Source organism: Schistocerca serialis, chromosome 1, assembly GCF_023864345.2.
Source record: "Schistocerca serialis cubense isolate TAMUIC-IGC-003099 chromosome 1, iqSchSeri2.2, whole genome shotgun sequence".
NCBI classification, from domain to species: Eukaryota; Metazoa; Arthropoda; class Insecta; order Orthoptera; family Acrididae; genus Schistocerca; species Schistocerca serialis.
Genome location: NC_064638.1, coordinates 147,575,884 through 147,592,855, shown reverse-complemented (window position 1 = coordinate 147,592,855; position 16,972 = coordinate 147,575,884). Strand labels below are relative to the sequence as shown.

Below are 16,972 nucleotides of genomic sequence, written 5' to 3'. Positions count from 1 at the left end.
GTGTTTGTGAGTGCTTACAGGTATCACAGGTATGACGACGATATGAAAATACACACTTACTGACAACCTGAAACGAAACGATGGCCATTATCAATCGACCTGTTAGCTGCGGAAGTGTTTCAAAGCGTGATGGCGCTGTGAAAGGAAACGCTATTTTAAAATTACTTGTTGGTAAACGGTATGACCCATATGAATAGTCACTTACCTGTCTTGTGTGCAGGACTTACAGTTCAGAAAGGGAATAGCCTAAGACGGCAGGTATAAGAATTGCCAGCGGAAAGTAGGTGGCTGGACTTCAATATGTCTGAGTATGTACAGGCACACAGGAAAGGCTCATGCGACGTCCCGACTCTCTGCAGACGTAGAGTAGCGCATCAGGAAGGGTACACTTGGCAAGTGTTGATTTGAGCGATCACACCGCCAGCTTAAAGCCAGTCAGCCTCTGTGGCCTAATGGATAAGGCATCGGTCTCCTAAACCGGGGATTGTGGGTTCGAGTCCCACCAGAGGTACACGTTTTACTCACTGGGGCAAAATCAGTCTCACCACATACAGGTGTAATAGTTGAGAAAGTTGGTGTTTGTGAGTGCTTACAGGTATCACAGGTATGACGACGATATGAAAATACACACTTACTGACAACCTGAAACGAAACGATGGCCATTATCAATCGACCTGTTAGCTGCGGAAGTGTTTCAAAGCGTGATGGCGCTGTGAAAGGAAACGCTATTTTAAAATTACTTGTTGGTAAACGGTATGACCCATATGAATAGTCACTTACCTGTCTTGTGTGCAGGACTTACAGTTCAGAAAGGGAATAGCCTAAGACGGCAGGTATAAGAATTGCCAGCGGAAAGTAGGTGGCTGGACTTCAATATGTCTGAGTATGTACAGGCACACAGGAAAGGCTCATGCGACGTCCCGACTCTCTGCAGACGTAGAGTAGCGCATCAGGAAGGGTACACTTGGCAAGTGTTGATTTGAGCGAGCACACCGCCAGCTTAAAGCCAGTCAGCCTCTGTGGCCTAATGGATAAGGCATCGGTCTCCTAAACCGGGGATTGTGGGTTCGAGTCCCACCAGAGGTACACGTTTTACTCACTGGGGCAAAATCAGTCTCACCACATACAGGTGTAATAGTTGAGAAAGTTGGTGTTTGTGAGTGCTTACAGGTATCACAGGTATGACGACGATATGAAAATACACACTTACTGACAACCTGAAACGAAACGATGGCCATTATCAATCGACCTGTTAGCTGCGGAAGTGTTTCAAAGCGTGATGGCGCTGTGAAAGGAAACGCTATTTTAAAATTACTTGTTGGTAAACGGTATGACCCATATGAATAGTCACTTACCTGTCTTGTGTGCAGGACTTACAGTTCAGAAAGGGAATAGCCTAAGACGGCAGGTATAAGAATTGCCAGCGGAAAGTAGGTGGCTGGACTTCAATATGTCTGAGTATGTACAGGCACACAGGAAAGGCTCATGCGACGTCCCGACTCTCTGCAGACGTAGAGTAGCGCATCAGGAAGGGTACACTTGGCAAGTGTTGATTTGAGCGAGCACACCGCCAGCTTAAAGCCAGTCAGCCTCTGTGGCCTAATGGATAAGGCATCGGTCTCCTAAACCGGGGATTGTGGGTTCGAGTCCCACCAGAGGTACACGTTTTACTCACTGGGGCAAAATCAGTCTCACCACATACAGGTGTAATAGTTGAGAAAGTTGGTGTTTGTGAGTGCTTACAGGTATCACAGGTATGACGACGATATGAAAATACCCACTTACTGACAACCTGAAACGAAACGATGGCCATTATCAATCGACCTGTTAGCTGCGGAAGTGTTTCAAAGCGTGATGGCGCTGTGAAAGGAAACGCTATTTTAAAATTACTTGTTGGTAAACGGTATGACCCATATGAATAGTCACTTACCTGTCTTGTGTGCAGGACTTACAGTTCAGAAAGGGAATAGCCTAAGACGGCAGGTATAAGAATTGCCAGCGGAAAGTAGGTGGCTGGACTTCAATATGTCTGAGTATGTACAGGCACACAGGAAAGGCTCATGCGACGTCCCGACTCTCTGCAGACGTAGAGTAGCGCATCAGGAAGGGTACACTTGGCAAGTGTTGATTTGAGCGAGCACACCGCCAGCTTAAAGCCAGTCAGCCTCTGTGGCCTAATGGATAAGGCATCGGTCTCCTAAACCGGGGATTGTGGGTTCGAGTCCCACCAGAGGTACACGTTTTACTCACTGGGGCAAAATCAGTCTCACCACATACAGGTGTAATAGTTGAGAAAGTTGGTGTTTGTGAGTGCTTACAGGTATCACAGGTATGACGACGATATGAAAATACACACTTACTGACAACCTGAAACGAAACGATGGCCATTATCAATCGACCTGTTAGCTGCGGAAGTGTTTCAAAGCGTGATGGCGCTGTGAAAGGAAACGCTATTTTAAAATTACTTGTTGGTAAACGGTATGACCCATATGAATAGTCACTTACCTGTCTTGTGTGCAGGACTTACAGTTCAGAAAGGGAATAGCCTAAGACGGCAGGTATAAGAATTGCCAGCGGAAAGTAGGTGGCTGGACTTCAATATGTCTGAGTATGTACAGGCACACAGGAAAGGCTCATGCGACGTCCCGACTCTCTGCAGACGTAGAGTAGCGCATCAGGAAGGGTACACTTGGCAAGTGTTGATTTGAGCGAGCACACCGCCAGCTTAAAGCCAGTCAGCCTCTGTGGCCTAATGGATACATTCGCGCCTCGTCTTCGGCGCGAGACGGACGTGTGGCGGCCGCTGCGGACGTTTCGTGTCAACAAGGCTGTTTTCCTGCGAGCCAGGTAGGCCGGCTCGCAAGCGCATTACTTCACTTAATTGTGTATTGGTTTGATGAAGATGAGAAAAGACAAGATTAAATTCGCTTTCGATAGAAATTTCGTACGACCGAAAGCTTTTGAAATCAAACTGTGGCTCACAGAAAAAGTTGGAATTACGAAAGATGATTTAGTTGGAGTTCATTTATCGTTTGTGACTAACTCGGCATATGTGAAATTGGCAGATCCTGCTAAATGTGTCGCACTTGTTGAACAATGTGGCGGTATTATTAAGTTCAATCACTTAGACGGCTCAGTTAGCGATGTCGTAGTATCCCATGCTGGGATGGGAATACGAACAGTAAGAGTATTTGAGCTTCCTTTTGAAATGCCTGTAGTCGAAATTAATCGTGTTCTCGGGGCGTATGGCAGAGTAATTTCCAATGTTGCGGAAATGTGGTCAGAACCACACATGTTTCCCGTTTTGAATGGCGTTCGCCAGGTTAAGATGGAACTTCTCAAGCACATTCCTTCCTTTGTAATTATTGGAGGATACCGTGCGTTGATCATTTACGATGGACAGCCTCGTACCTGTGCCATTTGTAACTCGACAGAGCACGTGCGTGCTGAGTGCAGTAGACGGAGGGTTCCTCAATTACCAAGGGTAGAATCCGAAGGTGCAGGGCCTGTAGTTCACCTGCAGATGACGTACGCTGCTGCCACGTCACCTTTGCGATCAGCTCGGCAGACATCTTTCGAACTGGGGGACCAATGCGAGCATCCCGAGAGTGTTAACAACCATATAGACAGTGGTAGATCCGTAGCTATGACTAACCATACAGCGCCCCAGTGTACCACCAGTGAAAGTCAGGTACCTGTACCTTCCGACTGTGCCGAGCCTTCTCGTAGCTCGCGAGCAGAACCTTCTGCGGTTACTGTGGATCCCTCCCTGCAACCGCCTGATTGCGCACGACAGGACGAGACCACCACGAAAGTAGCGGCAACGGATGATCCAGTTCAGAATATTGTTGGGCAAGACATGAGCATAGATCACTCGATCATCCAACTGACACAAGGAGTCAATGACTACGGTTCTGCTTCCCACAGCGCGGCTGACAGGCCCCCTGCGACAGAGGCGAGTCTAACTGCGGTAGTCCTTTCTTCCACGCCTGGTGAAAAGAGCAGCGTTGGCTCTTCGACTAGGACACAAGACCGGCTTGCATCGCCGACTTCGTCTCCGCATTCGTCCGAAAAGTCCCCTGATTCGTCTCCAGAGCGGTCAAGATCGCCTCGGAAAGCTAGGAAACGTCGCAAAAAGCGGTTAGCACACCAGGCTGCTGAAAGCTTAGCCCCGGCTCTGCGGGATAGGTTGAGGAGCATTCAGGAACAGACAACGATCGAAGACCATGGCCGGAGGGAACCTGAGGTCGGTAGCATACAATCGCATCTACGGACATCACCTGAGCACGGTGTCCGGGACGAAGGAGCACCAGGCCTCGAATTTTCAGACCATCAGGACGTACCTACTTCCCAACGTAGACAATCTCCCCAGAATAGTCGTTTTGAATGGGCAGACGATACGGAGACAACACTGCCACATGTATCTGCGAACAATGGTATGGCATGTTAACCGCAACCTCTCAAGCTCACGACTACACTTTGAGCGCACGAATGACATGTGAATTCGGCCTACATATGCCTAATCGCCGGAAAGTCCAGTAAACAATAACAGCTCTTGCTTATGGATCAAACGTATCACGTTATGACTGTTAATATTAACAAGATCCAGAGTGCAACTAACATTGCTGCCCTCCGGGACTTCATATATCAGTCCGATACCGATATTGCGCTTTTTCAAGAAGTGTGTTTTTCAAATTTGTATGTTCCGGGATTTACTGCAATTCTCAATGTCGCCTCAGAAGGCGCTTGCGGCACCGCTGTCCTGGTCAAGGAAGGTATTGCAATAACAGATGTAACCCTGTTGGAATCGGGGAGGGGAATCAGTTTTAAGATTTTCGGTGTTACGATTATAAATGTATATGTACCTTCGGGAAGCAGTGGTCGAACAGAACGAGCCAAGTTTTTTAAAAAAGATCTCGTGTTTTTACTAAAGGAAAACCCCGTTGATGTAATAGTCGGAGGTGACTGGAATTGTGTCCTACACAGGAAAGACCAAACGCCAAATTTCAATTTCTCCCCAGAACTAGATGGTCTTGTGAAAACAATGAAATGGCAGGACGCTTGGGAGGTCAAATACCCCGTGTCTGTCCAGTACACATATTTTAGCACTAAAGCGCAAAGTCGGATCGACCGCATATACGTAAGTTCACATTTAGCCAGCAAAATCAGTGGCGTCGAACGAATACCAACTTTCTTTTCCGACCATCTAGCACTAAGGTGCAGCATTGGACTTCCTAAACAGAAGACATACTGGGGCCGTCCTTTTTGGAAATTAAATATCGCCATGCTTCGAGATAACGCCCTAACTGAACAGTTAGAAGCTTCTTGGCAACTTTCACTCCGACAAAGCCACAAATACCGGTCAACGATAGATTGGTGGACTTTATGCGCCAAAAAGAAACTTAGATCTACTCTAATTTCTTACAGTAGGGAAAGGGCACTTTGGTCTCGGCGCACTGTCGAGTTCTATTATACTTGTCTGCGTGACCTTTATGATATGCCCACGTCCGCGGCTGTCAGAACGGGTATCAAACAGGTCAAGGCCGAACTTCTTAGTCTTAAACGCAAACAGCTGGAAGGAATGACAATAAAATCACGAGTTCAAACCACAGTGGAAGAAGAACACGCTTCACTCTATCATCTACTCCAGCACGAAAAAAATCGTCGAAGAAATTTTATTGAGTCATTGCTCTCTGAAGATCAAAGTGTTTTAACTCAACAAAAAGATATTTTAAACGAGGCTCATAGGTATTATAATCAATTGTACAGTGCTCACCAGTATAACCCAGATCATGGACAGGAACTGCTCCGAAACTGTGATATGGAACAACTAGTAACTGCAGAACACAACAGGAGCCTCACTGTTGAAATCCTGTCTGAAGACATTTTAGAAGTAATTAAAAGCTCACCTGTTAAAAAATCACCTGGGCCCGACGGTTTACCCGTAGAATTTTATTCCCAATATTGGCATATTATAAGGAATAAATTCACACAAGTCGTCAACGAAATCTTGAGTGGAGGGCACATACCTGACGAAATGAAAGAGTGTGTCACTGTTTTACTTCCTAAGGGAATCAATTCGGATGTCAAACAGCTCAACAAAATGAGACCGATATCCTTAATGAACTCTGATTATAAAATTATTGCCAGGGTTGTAAAAAACAGACTCCGACCGGTGTTTGATACTGTAATTGGTCCCCATCAAACGTGTCTCCCGGGTCGGAATATTTTTAAAACAGTCTGCGAATACAGGGACATAATCAGTATCTTCTCAACGACATTGACGAAGGCTGGCCTCGTTTTTATCGACTTTTCTAAAGCCTTTGATAGGGTAAACCATGAATATTTATTTACCACTCTGATGCATATAGGTTTTAACGACAAATTTTTAATTGTCTTAAAAAATCTATTGCAAGGGATGAAAACCAAAATTTTAATCAATGGACACTATACTCGAGATGTCGAAATAGCAAATGGTGTCCCGCAGGGAAGTCCTTTATCAGTGATGCTATTTGTGGTCGCACTAGAACCTTTGCTGAAACGATTAAACAAGGAATTAGAAGGCATATCAATTTCAGGGGTCAGTACCGCTACCAACGCTTACGCCGACGACGTCGGTGTCATCGTCAGAAGTAATGACGACGTTGTAAGACTGAGAGAGATAGTTCGCCTTTACTGCTTCGCAACGGGAGCGCAAATCAACGATATGAAAAGCTCCTTTCTAAATCTCCATGGCTTCAGGAACACTGCCCTCGAATGGGCCAGGTCTGTAGACCATCACACTGCGTTAGGTGTGAGGTTCTACCGATGCCCCCTGCAAACAACGACATTCAACTGGAAGAAGGTCTTACATAGTATTCGTGGTACTTTAATAATGAACCGACTTAGAGACTTGAACATTATCCAAAGGGTGCAATTAATCAACTGCGCTGTCCTTTCGAAAGCAGTATATGTAGGTCAAATACTGCCGATACCTAAAGCGATATCCACAACCATCATGAGCTTCATCTGCAAGTATGTTTGGAGAGGTGAGATATTTAAAGTGGCGGCCAGTACTATAACTTTAAAACCGCGAGAAGGAGGCCTCGGACTGACCGATATCCGCCGCAAAACTACGGCTCTTTATATCAAGCGTACACTTCAGCTTTTAGAAGACTGCCACAATAATTTATCATCGAAACTTTTCCGAATCCTTACACCGGAGAGTATGGAACCACCTATTAACATAAGTAAAATCTCTTACAAATTGCAGCACATCAGGTTCTACTATTTAGAACTCAGTTATCTGCACTGCATTGTCGCGGATAGGACCAAAAGAAACTGTAGTTTCATCATGGAATGCCTTACTACAAAGGACAACCGTAACAGAATGGAATCAAAATATCCCACCCGAAATTGGCAAAATATATGGAAGAATATAAACAATAAAGTACTGTCCACCAATGTGCGCGGTGCCTGGTACAAGGTTGTCAATAATACCGTTGCCACAAATGAAAGATTACAGTCTATAGGATTGAGTGACACAAATCAGTGTCCACGTTGTAATGTGATAGACACCCTCCGGCATCGTCTCATATGCAACGGCTACCAGGTCATTTGGGACAGAGTCCGACAACAGGTGGCGTTTATCAATAGGAACGACGGCAGACACCTTACTGTCGACATTCTCGTCAACCCCGAAAGCGTTGCTTTCCCTATTCAAAAGAATAATGTTACCCTATGGCTACTGGGGAACTATGTCAATTATGTCATTAATAACCTCGGCCTGCCCGACGTACTGGACTATGAGCAACATCTATTACTGGAATATTATAAAATATGTGGACAACGACACCACAAGACCTTGTATGGTAACATGCTAAAAATATTATTTGACAAACAAGGCATCGGATGACGTACGCAATGACGAATAGCGGATAAAATATCGGATTTGCGATGCCAAAGTAGGGGATTGCTGCTAAGGGCGACGTACGGTGGGGACTTCGTGGGCCCCAGGGCCGCTACGGTAGCCGTGAAGGCCTTCGCAGAACCCTGAAAAGGCCTTGCATTATATGCCTATGCTTAAAAAAAAAAAAAAAAAAAAAAAAAAAAAAAAAAAAAAAAAAAAAGAGAGATCAGTGTCTTGTATTGTGTGTGTCCTTAAGAAGCCTACGTTTCTCAGTTAACCATTAATTTTTCTTTCTTTATCCACAATTTTCACCAGATTATTTTCAGTTATTTTGAACAACCATCCAACGTTACAAAATAAGTTCATTTGGATGGAGACATTTACTTTTCTCACCACGTTTGATGGATTCCCTTACTTGCAAAGGAGTATTTCATTTGATTTTAGCAATGAAGCTCGCCGAAGAAGGCGCATGAAGGAGAGCGAATGGAAGGGCTAGAAGGGGAGATGGGAGGCCCTAAAATAAAATAAAAAAAAAAAATAAAAAAATAAAAAAAAAAAAAAAGAAAAAGAAAAAAAAAAAAATGGATAAGGCATCGGTCTCCTAAACCGGGGATTGTGGGTTCGAGTCCCACCAGAGGTACACGTTTTACTCACTGGGGCAAAATCAGTCTCACCACATACAGGTGTAATAGTTGAGAAAGTTGGTGTTTGTGAGTGCTTACAGGTATCACAGGTATGACGACGATATGAAAATACACACTTACTGACAACCTGAAACGAAACGATGGCCATTATCAATCGACCTGTTAGCTGCGGAAGTGTTTCAAAGCGTGATGGCGCTGTGAAAGGAAACGCTATTTTAAAATTACTTGTTGGTAAACGGTATGACCCATATGAATAGTCACTTACCTGTCTTGTGTGCAGGACTTACAGTTCAGAAAGGGAATAGCCTAAGACGGCAGGTATAAGAATTGCCAGCGGAAAGTAGGTGGCTGGACTTCAATATGTCTGAGTATGTACAGGCACACAGGAAAGGCTCATGCGACGTCCCGACTCTCTGCAGACGTAGAGTAGCGCATCAGGAAGGGTACACTTGGCAAGTGTTGATTTGAGCGAGCACACCGCCAGCTTAAAGCCAGTCAGCCTCTGTGGCCTAATGGATAAGGCATCGGTCTCCTAAACCGGGGATTGTGGGTTCGAGTCCCACCAGAGGTACACGTTTTACTCACTGGGGCAAAATCAGTCTCACCACATACAGGTGTAATAGTTGAGAAAGTTGGTGTTTGTGAGTGCTTACAGGTATCACAGGTATGACGACGATATGAAAATACACACTTACTGACAACCTGAAACGAAACGATGGCCATTATCAATCGACCTGTTAGCTGCGGAAGTGTTTCAAAGCGTGATGGCGCTGTGAAAGGAAACGCTATTTTAAAATTACTTGTTGGTAAACGGTATGACCCATATGAATAGTCACTTACCTGTCTTGTGTGCAGGACTTACAGTTCAGAAAGGGAATAGCCTAAGACGGCAGGTATAAGAATTGCCAGCGGAAAGTAGGTGGCTGGACTTCAATATGTCTGAGTATGTACAGGCACACAGGAAAGGCTCATGCGACGTCCCGACTCTCTGCAGACGTAGAGTAGCGCATCAGGAAGGGTACACTTGGCAAGTGTTGATTTGAGCGAGCACACCGCCAGCTTAAAGCCAGTCAGCCTCTGTGGCCTAATGGATAAGGCATCGGTCTCCTAAACCGGGGATTGTGGGTTCGAGTCCCACCAGAGGTACACGTTTTACTCACTGGGGCAAAATCAGTCTCACCACATACAGGTGTAATAGTTGAGAAAGTTGGTGTTTGTGAGTGCTTACAGGTATCACAGGTATGACGACGATATGAAAATACACACTTACTGACAACCTGAAACGAAACGATGGCCATTATCAATCGACCTGTTAGCTGCGGAAGTGTTTCAAAGCGTGATGGCGCTGTGAAAGGAAACGCTATTTTAAAATTACTTGTTGGTAAACGGTATGACCCATATGAATAGTCACTTACCTGTCTTGTGTGCAGGACTTACAGTTCAGAAAGGGAATAGCCTAAGACGGCAGGTATAAGAATTGCCAGCGGAAAGTAGGTGGCTGGACTTCAATATGTCTGAGTATGTACAGGCACACAGGAAAGGCTCATGCGACGTCCCGACTCTCTGCAGACGTAGAGTAGCGCATCAGGAAGGGTACACTTGGCAAGTGTTGATTTGAGCGAGCACACCGCCAGCTTAAAGCCAGTCAGCCTCTGTGGCCTAATGGATAAGGCATCGGTCTCCTAAACCGGGGATTGTGGGTTCGAGTCCCACCAGAGGTACACGTTTTACTCACTGGGGCGAAATCAGTCTCACCACATACAGGTGTAATAGTTGAGAAAGTTGGTGTTTGTGAGTGCTTACAGGTATCACAGGTATGACGACGATATGAAAATACACACTTACTGACAACCTGAAACGAAACGATGGCCATTATCAATCGACCTGTTAGCTGCGGAAGTGTTTCAAAGCGTGATGGCGCTGTGAAAGGAAACGCTATTTTAAAATTACTTGTTGGTAAACGGTATGACCCATATGAATAGTCACTTACCTGTCTTGTGTGCAGGACTTACAGTTCAGAAAGGGAATAGCCTAAGACGGCAGGTATAAGAATTGCCAGCGGAAAGTAGGTGGCTGGACTTCAATATGTCTGAGTATGTACAGGCACACAGGAAAGGCTCATGCGACGTCCCGACTCTCTGCAGACGTAGAGTAGCGCATCAGGAAGGGTACACTTGGCAAGTGTTGATTTGAGCGAGCACACCGCCAGCTTAAAGCCAGTCAGCCTCTGTGGCCTAATGGATAAGGCATCGGTCTCCTAAACCGGGGATTGTGGGTTCGAGTCCCACCAGAGGTACACGTTTTACTCACTGGGGCAAAATCAGTCTCACCACATACAGGTGTAATAGTTGAGAAAGTTGGTGTTTGTGAGTGCTTACAGGTATCACAGGTATGACGACGATATGAAAATACACACTTACTGACAACCTGAAACGAAACGATGGCCATTATCAATCGACCTGTTAGCTGCGGAAGTGTTTCAAAGCGTGATGGCGCTGTGAAAGGAAACGCTATTTTAAAATTACTTGTTGGTAAACGGTATGACCCATATGAATAGTCACTTACCTGTCTTGTGTGCAGGACTTACAGTTCAGAAAGGGAATAGCCTAAGACGGCAGGTATAAGAATTGCCAGCGGAAAGTAGGTGGCTGGACTTCAATATGTCTGAGTATGTACAGGCACACAGGAAAGGCTCATGCGACGTCCCGACTCTCTGCTGACGTAGAGTAGCGCATCAGGAAGGGTACACTTGGCAAGTGTTGATTTGAGCGAGCACACCGCCAGCTTAAAGCCAGTCAGCCTCTGTGGCCTAATGGATAAGGCATCGGTCTCCTAAACCGGGGATTGTGGGTTCGAGTCCCACCAGAGGTACACGTTTTACTCACTGGGGCAAAATCAGTCTCACCACATACAGGTGTAATAGTTGAGAAAGTTGGTGTTTGTGAGTGCTTACAGGTATCACAGGTATGACGACGATATGAAAATACACACTTACTGACAACCTGAAACGAAACGATGGCCATTATCAATCGACCTGTTAGCTGCGGAAGTGTTTCAAAGCGTGATGGCGCTGTGAAAGGAAACGCTATTTTAAAATTACTTGTTGGTAAACGGTATGACCCATATGAATAGTCACTTACCTGTCTTGTGTGCAGGACTTACAGTTCAGAAAGGGAATAGCCTAAGACGGCAGGTATAAGAATTGCCAGCGGAAAGTAGGTGGCTGGACTTCAATATGTCTGAGTATGTACAGGCACACAGGAAAGGCTCATGCGACGTCCCGACTCTCTGCAGACGTAGAGTAGCGCATCAGGAAGGGTACACTTGGCAAGTGTTGATTTGAGCGAGCACACCGCCAGCTTAAAGACAGTCAGCCTCTGAGGCCTAATGGATAAGGCATCGGTCTCCTAAACAGGGGATTGTGGGTTCGAGTCCCACCAGAGGTACACGTTTTACTCACTGGGGCAAAATCAGTCTCACCACATACAGGTGTAATAGTTGAGAAAGTTGGTGTTTGTGAGTGCTTACAGGTATCACAGGTATGACGACGATATGAAAATACACACTTACTGACAACCTGAAACGAAACGATGGCCATTATCAATCGACCTGTTAGCTGCGGAAGTGTTTCAAAGCGTGATGGCGCTGTGAAAGGAAACGCTATTTTAAAATTACTTGTTGGTAAACGGTATGACCCATATGAATAGTCACTTACCTGTCTTGTGTGCAGGACTTACAGTTCAGAAAGGGAATAGCCTAAGACGGCAGGTATAAGAATTGCCAGCGGAAAGTAGGTGGCTGGACTTCAATATGTCTGAGTATGTACAGGCACACAGGAAAGGCTCATGCGACGTCCCGACTCTCTGCAGACGTAGAGTAGCGCATCAGGAAGGGTACACTTGGCAAGTGTTGATTTGAGCGAGCACACCGCCAGCTTAAAGCCAGTCAGCCTCTGTGGCCTAATGGATAAGGCATCGGTCTCCTAGACCGGGGATTGTGGGTTCGAGTCCCACCAGAGGTACACGTTTTACTCACTGGGGCAAAATCAGTCTCACCACATACAGGTGTAATAGTTGAGAAAGTTGGTGTTTGTGAGTGCTTACAGGTATCACAGGTATGACGACGATATGAAAATACACACTTACTGACAACCTGAAACGAAACGATGGCCATTATCAATCGACCTGTTAGCTGCGGAAGTGTTTCAAAGCGTGATGGCGCTGTGAAAGGAAACGCTATTTTAAAATTACTTGTTGGTAAACGGTATGACCCATATGAATAGTCACTTACCTGTCTTGTGTGCAGGACTTACAGTTCAGAAAGGGAATAGCCTAAGACGGCAGGTATAAGAATTGCCAGCGGAAAGTAGGTGGCTGGACTTCAATATGTCTGAGTATGTACAGGCACACAGGAAAGGCTCATGCGACGTCCCGACTCTCTGCAGACGTAGAGTAGCGCATCAGGAAGGGTACACTTGGCAAGTGTTGATTTGAGCGAGCACACCGCCAGCTTAAAGCCAGTCAGCCTCTGTGGCCTAATGGCCAGTCTGCCTGCAGCGGCCGTGGCGTGCGGTTGTCTGTGCTTCGCGCTGCGGCTGGCTTGTTTACTTCTGCGGGGTAAGTCGCTCGCTAGCAGCGGTTATTCTTGCGTTTGTGGAATGACGTTGATAATTCAGTGATGTCACATACTATGAGGAAAGACACCTTGAAGTTAACGTTCGATAACACGTTTGCCCGACCAACATCCTTCGAAATCGAGGATTTCCTCGAAGAAGTGATGAAAATTGGCCTCGATGAGATTATCGGTATACATTTGTCGATTCTGTCTAGTATCGTTTATATCAAGATGAGAGATGCCGAGTTTTGTGACAAACTAGTTGACTCCTTTAGTTCTGGTTTGAAGTTTAAGCATAGTGATGGCAATGTGGGTGTGGTTACTGTTTCTCACGCCGGGCTTGGACTTCGAACAATTCGCATTTTTGAACTACCGTTTGAGGTCCCAGCAGAACAGATAAACGTTGCGATATCGCCGTATGGCAAAGTTTTGAGCAACTTTGCAGAACGTTGGTCTCCGGCGCATAAGTATCCGGTACTGAATGGCGTCAGGCAGCTTAAAGTTGACTTGCAACGACATATTCCGTCGTACGTCACGGTTTGTGGGTACCGTGCCGTCGTAATGTATGATGGCCAACCTAGAACATGTGCCAGATGTAACTCGACGGGACATGTTCGTGCGGAATGTTTACAGCGTCGTGTAGTACAACTGCCAACCGGAGAGAGTGTTAGCCCTCCCGCGATGTCAACATTACAGCCATCGTACGTGTCGGTTGCTCGCGGTGAGCCGTCAATACAACCGATTAGCGATAAACCTGCCGGACCCAGTTCCGTCGTTAATGTGACGTCTCCGGACACGCCAGTCGCGTCCGAGATGGCTGCATCTGAAACACATGAAACTAACAGGACCAGTGAGATGGCGGTGGACCAGCCCTCACGGGGTGCCGAGTTGGTGGAGGTGTCCATGGCTCCTGCTCCCATGTCTGAACGAGTAGCTGAAACGATGCCCAACTCCGACACAGTAATACGTGGTAATCGATCTCCGAAGAAAAATAAAAAGCGGAGGATGGCTCACCAAGGTGCGGAAGATACAGCACCGAGCTTGCGGGGAAAGGCTAAATTAATCGGTCAGAATTTAAAAGAAGGGCCCGCAGACGCTGCCGCCTCGCCTTCGCGCTCGCGGGACACAACACGATCAGACGACACCATGTCGGAGACTCCCACGATGTACGACAGCGGACCAGATGAGACGCCAACTCAGCAAACTGAGCCACAGAATACGAATCCACCAGTTTCTGAGCCAGTAGGCACCCTTTGCTCTCCCAATTGGGCGGACGAGTTTGAAACGAACGAAGCTGATGTAGAGATGCAGGAGGATTCCACACCCTCGACCGGCTCCTTGCCCCCCGTATCAGCGGTTGATGGACACAACGTCCACGTGGCCATGGCTACTCAAACGACCGACACGGTCAGCGCCTCCAATTGAAGGCTGTATGACGCACCCTATCGTTTGCTCCTTTCGTACCAAACATCTATGACCACCTTGCAGGCCTACAAGATCCTGACTCTCAATATCAATAAGATACGCAGTGATTTGAATCTGAAGACCTTACAAGACTTGTTATACGCAGCCGACATCGATATAGCCATGCTTCAGGAAGTGAGTGAGATCAGGTTAGACCACATAGCAGGGTATAACGCTTTCGTGAACCCTGGCAACGGTTTCGAACTTGGAACAGCATTACTGTTAAAAGAAGGGATCATTGCAAATTGTGAGGCCAAACTGGTGACCGGCAGAGGGATAGCAGTCACTGTCAATAACATCAGACTGATTAATATTTACGCACCTTCTGGGTCCAGTAATAGGCAACACCGTGCAGAATTTTTTCGCCACGAGATCCTTCCGCTCTTCGGGACCAACTACAGTGATGTCATTTTTGGCGGCGATTTCAATTGTGTGCTTCGTCAAATCGATCAAACTCCTCACTTTAATCGGTGTGTCGAATTAGAACAGATCATTCAAGAACTCCGCTTCACTGACACTTGGACGCACATGCACGGAGTGGAAGTGGGTTTTACGCATGTTACCAATCATTCGGCAAGTAGGTTAGATAGAATTTACATATCGCGTAATTTAACGCAACACCTGCTACACACCGAAATATGGCCAACTGTATTTTCCGACCATGCTGCCTATATCTGCACCGTCAACATGCAAAAACAGGAAACATACCGGGGTCGAGGGTTATGGAAGTTCAACATCGCACATTTGCATGATCCTGCATGTCGAGAAGCCTTCCTGTCCACCTGGACGGCATGTGAACGCAAATTCAGATCCTACAACTCCGCGATCGAGTGGTGGCTCAAATGCGCCAAACCACAAATTAGGAAAACTTTAATGTTTTACTCCCGTCAGAAAAGTCTGTGGCACAAACGGACCATGGAATTTTACTTTCAGTGTCTTCGGGAGTTGTATAAATGTGACGCGACCGTTATCGGCAATTTTGCAAAGATCAAAAGAATTCAGGCGAAACTTTTAACGCTGCAACGGAAACAGTTGGAAGGTTTTCAAATTCGGGCGCGAGTTCCTAAGACGGTGCAAGAAGAAGAGGCTGCCATGTATCACATGTTACGTGAAAGTCGAAGAGGCAATCGGAAAATCATTACACACATCCGAACCAGCACCGGGGCAATAGTTACTAAACAAAGTGACATTATGCGTGCGATTGAAGAGTACTATCGAGACCTGATGTCCAATAAAATGACAGATGATACCGTGTTTGCGGAGTTTGCGACAAATTTCTCACGGAAACTCAGCCCTACAGAGGCGACTCAGCTGATGACAGAGGTGACAGAAGACGAATTAACAGACGTTATCCTAAGGAGTCCGAAGAATAAATCTCCTGGTTGCGATGGAATACCTGCAGAGGTATATCAAACTTTCTGGCCGCAGATGAAATCGAAACTCCTTGCAATATGTAAAGAACTAATGAACCCACAAAACGTTATTCCGCAGGAATTTCGACAAGGAATTGTTGTCTTACTGCCCAAGACCCCGTGCAGTAACGACCTCACTAACCTGCGACCTCTCACGTTATTAAATAGTGATTATAAACTATTCGCCCGTGTTCTGAGCCAACGGCTCAAAACTGTCATGACCACAATCACAGGACAGTATCAAACGAGTGTCGGTAGAGATAGATCTATTTACCACACGCTCACGGATTACAGAGATGTCATTGCCGTAGCGGAGGCTTGCAAGTTAAAATGCGCCCTCGTCATGATAGACTTTGCAAAAGCTTTCGACAGGGTGAGCCATCGGTTCCTTTTCCGCGTCATGCAGGAATTGGGGTTTCCGCACCAGTTCACCCAAGTACTCGACAATCTGATCCGCAATAGTACGTCGCGAATTCAAATTAATGGTCGCCTCAGTGGCGCTATTGATATCGAGTGTTCTGTGAGGCAAGGCTGTCCGATGTCGATGGCTCTCTTTGCCATCGCCATAGAACCTCTGCTCGCTACGCTAACTGCACATTTGCAGGGATTGGAAATCAATAGCCAGAAGATTGTGTGCCGTGCGTACGCAGATGATGTCGGCTTTCTTGTCGTGAACGCGCAAGAAGTGCGGTCCTCACTTCAAATACTTCAACGATATGAGGCGGTATCTGGGGCGAAGGTGAACTGGCAAAAATCCGGACTCATGAATGTCGGACGGGGAATAAATCTACCCAATCATACCCGATTACGAGAAATTACCAGTATAAAGTGCTTAGGACTTGAGTTTCGGCGGAAGATACAGAATACCATTGCTGTTAATTATAGAGCTTTACTTCATAAAGTTAGGGCATGTGTACAACTGCATAGCATGAGGAAACTGAATGCTCTCC

The 16,972-nt window shown here is 46.2% G+C and overlaps 10 non-coding genes across 10 annotated transcripts; all 10 read left to right on the top strand.

Moving 5' to 3' along the window:
• The first annotated feature begins 438 nt into the window (after nucleotides 1-438).
• Nucleotides 439-511, top strand: Trnar-ccu (transfer RNA arginine (anticodon CCU)). Its single transcript has one exon. It is a non-coding gene; the product is annotated as a tRNA-Arg (tRNA).
• A 502-nt stretch (nucleotides 512-1,013) lies between these two features.
• Trnar-ccu (transfer RNA arginine (anticodon CCU)) lies at nucleotides 1,014-1,086 on the top strand. Its single transcript has one exon. It is a non-coding gene; the product is annotated as a tRNA-Arg (tRNA).
• A 502-nt stretch (nucleotides 1,087-1,588) lies between these two features.
• Trnar-ccu (transfer RNA arginine (anticodon CCU)) lies at nucleotides 1,589-1,661 on the top strand. Its single transcript has one exon. It is a non-coding gene; the product is annotated as a tRNA-Arg (tRNA).
• A 502-nt stretch (nucleotides 1,662-2,163) lies between these two features.
• Trnar-ccu (transfer RNA arginine (anticodon CCU)) lies at nucleotides 2,164-2,236 on the top strand. The gene has a single exon. It is a non-coding gene; the product is annotated as a tRNA-Arg (tRNA).
• Nucleotides 2,237-9,030: 6,794 nt separating this feature from the next.
• Nucleotides 9,031-9,103, top strand: Trnar-ccu (transfer RNA arginine (anticodon CCU)). Its single transcript has one exon. It is a non-coding gene; the product is annotated as a tRNA-Arg (tRNA).
• A 502-nt stretch (nucleotides 9,104-9,605) lies between these two features.
• Nucleotides 9,606-9,678, top strand: Trnar-ccu (transfer RNA arginine (anticodon CCU)). Its single transcript has one exon. It is a non-coding gene; the product is annotated as a tRNA-Arg (tRNA).
• Nucleotides 9,679-10,180: 502 nt separating this feature from the next.
• On the top strand, nucleotides 10,181-10,253 carry Trnar-ccu (transfer RNA arginine (anticodon CCU)). The gene has a single exon. It is a non-coding gene; the product is annotated as a tRNA-Arg (tRNA).
• A 502-nt stretch (nucleotides 10,254-10,755) lies between these two features.
• Trnar-ccu (transfer RNA arginine (anticodon CCU)) lies at nucleotides 10,756-10,828 on the top strand. The gene has a single exon. It is a non-coding gene; the product is annotated as a tRNA-Arg (tRNA).
• Nucleotides 10,829-11,330: 502 nt separating this feature from the next.
• Nucleotides 11,331-11,403, top strand: Trnar-ccu (transfer RNA arginine (anticodon CCU)). The gene has a single exon. It is a non-coding gene; the product is annotated as a tRNA-Arg (tRNA).
• A 1,077-nt stretch (nucleotides 11,404-12,480) lies between these two features.
• Trnar-ccu (transfer RNA arginine (anticodon CCU)) lies at nucleotides 12,481-12,553 on the top strand. Its single transcript has one exon. It is a non-coding gene; the product is annotated as a tRNA-Arg (tRNA).
• Nucleotides 12,554-16,972: the final 4,419 nt, after the last annotated feature.